Genomic DNA, 5478 nt, shown 5'->3' with positions numbered 1-5478 from the left:
TGAAGTTGGACTATAATCTGGAACAGTTAATTTCAGATTCCTTTACATAATGCTAAAATAGAGCACGAGGGTGGATAGGCAAGCTGTTCAATAACTTTCCTACAACTTGGAAGAAGCCAACAAACAGAAAGAGATTTTCATCATCCCCTGTTGTCTAACTTCTTCCTCAGTTCCCAACTGAACATGGCAGGTAAGTGTAAATGGGTTGCTACCTGCCCAACCCAACTGAATTTGGATCATAAGCTGGAACATGAGGACCGCACAGTTAACTTCTGCTATTACTACAAGTTGCCCACTTCCCAGTTGCGAGGCTCAGCTGAGATTAAGGGATTGTGATGGAATGCAACCCCTTTAAAAGCTGTATTAAGCCTGATACCAAGAATCCCGTTCCATTGCTTCTTTCACTCCTGGGATGTATGGAAGACCAAGCTTTACTAATCAGCATCTGTAGGGAAACCTAAACCTCAAATGACCTTGTCCCAAAGATGCTTTTTGAAGAGGCAACTTGACTTTATTATTTTTTTCCCTTGAAGACGTTTCACTTCTCACCCAAGGAAAGCTGCTTCTTCAGAACTGAAGAAGCTTCTTGGATGAGAAGTGAAATGTCTATAACGAAACAACAAAGAAACTCCAGTTACCTTTTGAAAAAGCATCTTTGGGGACAATATGGATTACTGAGAATCTCCATAGACCCTCAAATCATCTTAACTTTCTGCATTTTGATGTCTCCAAGACCCAAATTTTGATGAATGTTGTACTTACCAAGCCAAGTGCCAGCCTCAGTTCCGTGCCAATCTATAGTCTGTCTCAAAATTTCCCCCTCACTTTCTTCTTAAAGAATGTCCCAAAAAAGATTTTATTTTCCAGCTAGTCACGATCTTTGAACTAGCGTGAAGGTGTGAAAAAAACACCCCCAGACCCCTGAGGTCCAAGAGATATATTTGGGATCCAAAAGGTGCCATCTTAAAAACAAAAAAGCATCAACCACAGAGAACTTCCCCATTTTCTCCCTTTAGATAGTTCTTTTGAAAGTCCAAAAGTTTAATCACTAGAGAAGGCAAAGCTATCAAAGTGAACCTGACATTAATCTGACCCACAAAAATGTCCAGATAATTGTTTTTGTTGTTATGGTTTATTGTATAATGGTTTATTAAAAAATCTGACAACTATGACTAACTTGTATTTTATGATTTATGCTGAATGTATTTTTACGATGACTATGATTTATCACTTATGGCTTTATGTACACTGAGGGCTTATGCACCGAAGACAAATTCCTTGTGTTTCCAATCACACTTGGCCAATAAAGAATTCTATTCTATTCTAATACATTTATGTTTTTATCTGAATAAGAAGGGAAGGCATTCTGGGGCATAAAACAAGTAGAATCTGTCTTCTTAAAATGTGCATAAATCTTATGGGCAGTAGTGATATATGTGTAATTATTTCATTTACCAGTGATTTATTTATCTATTACATAGGTTATTAAACAGTTCAAATCTAACAGATTGTAGGTGATGCACTGTTAAGATATTTAAATTTAGTAGCGGGAAAAGTGGAGTTGTATAATAAGCCAGAATACACAGTTGTGGTTGATTGATTGGAGAATGCTGGCTCCTGCGTGAGGCAATCCCTGCTGTGATTGGTTGCTGTAGGTGTGGAAGGGAAGTTTCCCTTTTTTCCCGCCTTTTTTCTTCTGTGTGCTCTATATGCTTCTCTGATTTACCTCATGATGTTTCTGTTTCCCTGACTATCATTTTTTTCTGTAAACATAGATGTAAAGTCTATTTATTTATATAAAACTACAAGTTTGTGTCAGTGTCTCTGACTTCATTTGGACATGTGCTGTTCAATTCCCTGACATGTACCTATGCATGTTGCCTGTTTGCATCACTCACATCACATTTTTATATCTTTTTATTAATCAGTTAATTAACCAGTTAATTAATCATCCCCATTTTTTATTTCATCTACATATTTGGGCTAATCTGAATAGTGAGGACAAGTTATTCAATTGTATTAAATAGATATGAGTTCTAGTTCTGAGATCTTGTTACTAGGATCCATACAGTATGATCTCACAAAGTTGGTATCATCCTGGATCATTTTAGGAACTCTAGGATCAAATGGCTCTCCTTAGTTTGTATAGTGAGTGCAAACTCTTCCAATAATCAATTCACATCTCTTTCTAAGCTGAAGAAGCTTCTTGGATGAGAAGCAAAATGTCTCCCAAAGAAAAACAAAAAGCTGAAGAAGCCTCTTAGATGAGAAGCGAAATGTCTTCAAAAGAAAAACAAGTCCAGTTGCCTCGTGAAAAAAGCGTCTTTGGGACCACTATGACCTGGATGACTGAGAATCTCGATAGACATAAATTATAGGTAGTCTTTCAGATATGACCATAATGGAGCCTGCCAATTATGGCCACAAGTGGTGATGGTTGTTAAGTGATGGTTGGGCTCCCACAGCCCTTTTCACCCTCCCACCAGATTACCATAGACCTGATTCCCACCCCACCAGGCCCCACTATCTCTTCCTCATGTACATTTTGAAGAAGAGGGTAATCCATGTTTCCTGGGCCATGTTGCTGCCTACCAGAAGTGGCCATCAATTGTGGCAATTCCTTAGCATGGCTTATACGGTGCTACAGAAGCTATCTCTAGGGCTGTGCAGATCATGTTAAAATGAAGCAAAATGGAGGATGGGGTAAATTTTCCCATGGGGTATGCAGTGGCCTTGTGGAAGCAGGTGCCATTTTGAGTGTTCCAAAATGGGTGTTCCAAAATGGCTGCTATTTCTGGGTTGCCATCTTAACTGATGTCTACTAAGCTTAACATCTATAGATGATGATGCTAATGTTGATGATGATGATGACCTTCCCAACCTTTCCCAACCCAATGTCCTTAAGATCCTCAGGATTGCAACTGCTGGAGATCCACAGCCCACATTGCCATGTTTAGCTGAAGATATTGGGCAATGGAGTGGAGGCACCAAAGTTGGATGTAGACCTACCTTGAACTGCAAAGGGCATTGGGAAGGCAGACAGGAGCTTGGATACAATTGGCAAATGAGCTGAATGAGACACTCCTTCAATACCACTCAGCGTAGCTGCCATGTGTTTATCTCCTCCTGTTCTTAGCCTCTGAAGCCACCATGCTCATCTACTCTTAATGCCCTGCCCCAGGTCTCTTTTGCAGACTGCTGGGCACCCATGTTGGGACTGCATGGAGAAGGAAGTTGATGCTCCTGCCTCAGCCAGGAGTGGAGCAATCCGAGGGGTGCAAGAGATTGGATGCTAGTATGGTGAGCAGAGTGTAGAGAAGGAGAACCACATGGGAAAGGACCTTGCACTCTAATTTTCCAGAACCCAGTGCACTTGGGCCTTTGTGTATCCCCAATTACATCATTAGATCATTACTTCATTATAATGTGCATGACATCAGTTGTTCCCTTGCAATTTACCCACAGATACCTTTTCTTTTTTTGTTTGTATTTTGTTTCAGTTTCTCTTTATTAAATTTTCAAAGTCTATTTTCAAACCTGGCCACCAAAACTGCCTCTGGACCAAATGTCTTAAGGTATCCAAAATGGCCAGCCCGTTTGGTATCACGGCTGCACTGGAGTGCCTGAACTCTGAGTGTTTCTGGCAGGCTAGCCCATCTCGATAAGTCAGTATGGTCTTGTTTTCCTGAAACCAGGAATCAGCTTCCAATTCCTCCTTTAGCTTTTTCATTAATGGGCTGTCTGACTCAGTGGGTTTGTTTGTTGTTGTCTCCCTGGGGTTATCTGAGAGATTGACTGTGATTGTGGAATGATGGAGTTCACAATGTCCTCACGGTGACTTTTATACTGAGGCAATCCCGATAGGGTGTCAACCAAAGCATTTCCCCACTCTGGGATGTACTTTAGCGTTCAGGCCTGACGTGGTGTTGGCGGTGGTCAGGGCTGTCATGATGTCGGTAACAGTCATGGCTGGCATAGTATTGGTGATGGTCAAGGTTGGCTCGACGTTGATGATGGACAGGGTTCTAGCAATGCACTGGGTTCAAAGTTAAGGCTGGTCTAGGTAGTAGGGAGGCAGCCCGAGCTATCGCTATGGGGCTGGGACTTCGCTGCAGTGGTGGACGATAATGGGGACGTCTGTCGTCTCGCTCACTGAGAGCATCTGGGGTGTGATTGTCTCTCCTTCTCCCATCTCTAGTCTTTAAACTTCTCTCTCAAGCGTTTGACGGAATGGCTATGGATGGCGGTCAGGTACTTCCATTCCCCTCATTCACCCCAAGTGGCTGGTCACTTTGCCTTTCTCAGCACTGGCAAATGAGATCCGTGGGATGAAGTCAATGGGAACTCAGTCTCCACTGTCTTCAGAGTACTCTTCCGTGGTGGGGCAGCCTCTGACCTCCAGGTCTCTCCGAAGGCCAACGTTCCTTTTTGCTGTGTCGACGTCTCCGGTGGGACCTCCCGGGCTTTTGGTCTTGCAGGAGCTGGCCTCTCCACCTGGGCTTGCACCTGCAATCCATCTGCCACTGCTGTGCCGAATCTTGCAGCCTATTCCACCTTCTTTTCCATTTTTGCTTCTTCCACAAGTCCTTGTTGTCCTCCCTTAGGTTTGGGTAGGTGACCAGGGCTCAGGACCCTATGTTGTTAAAATAAGTTTGAGTCTTGGTTTAATGTCATGGTTCCGATAGATGAGACTAATAAGAAGAGAACTCCAAGGCAAAAGGTTCCTTAAAAAACATATTTATTGGCTACAAAATATCAGCACGTTCAAAAGTGAAGCCATGAGTGAAGTCCCCCCCCAAAGGTTACAATATTATAAAGTTGATTTTCTCACACCCAGCAATGTGTCATAAATCACATTCCTCAATAAACTACTAACAAAAGCTTCAGCCTGCCAAAACTAAAAACTAAAACTAAAAAGCTTCAGCCCGCCAAAACTAAAATATAAAAACATTTACTTGCCCCCTTCATCTCACCAACAGAAACCCATGTAGGAAGGCTTTTATTTCATTTCATGTTCTCTTTATTATTTTCTAGCAAATATAACAAAGATGACAAAAACATAGATTATGAAGTATAGCATCAGTGCTTCCATTCTGGAAAACAAATAGTTGGGGAGAGAACGGAGGAAAAAGAGCCACTAAATATTAGGGACAAGATTATGCCTAAATTGCTATTACTAAAATATAGATAAGAGAACATTTTTTTTTCCTGGTAGCCTAAGACCATCAGAGAACCTGAGGACTTATTAAAAGAGATAAACTCGCTTAAAAAACCTTGGGACTTAGAACTAAGGAGAAACTTCCTGACAGTTAGAACAATTAACCAATGGAACAACCTGCCTCCAGAAGTGGTGAATGCTCCAACACTGGAAGTTTTTAAGAAGAGACTGGACAGCCGTTTGTCTGAAATGGTGTAGGGTTCCTGCCTGGGCAGGGGGTTGGACTCGATGACCTCCAAGGTCCCTTCCAACTTTATTAT

Source organism: Protobothrops mucrosquamatus, unplaced genomic scaffold (genome assembly GCF_001527695.2).
Source record: "Protobothrops mucrosquamatus isolate PMUCROS unplaced genomic scaffold, P.Mucros_1.0 scaffold6303, whole genome shotgun sequence".
Classification (NCBI taxonomy): Eukaryota; Metazoa; Chordata; class Lepidosauria; order Squamata; family Viperidae; genus Protobothrops; species Protobothrops mucrosquamatus.
The sequence above is the reverse complement of the archived record's forward strand: the minus strand, read 5'-3'. Positions refer to the sequence as shown.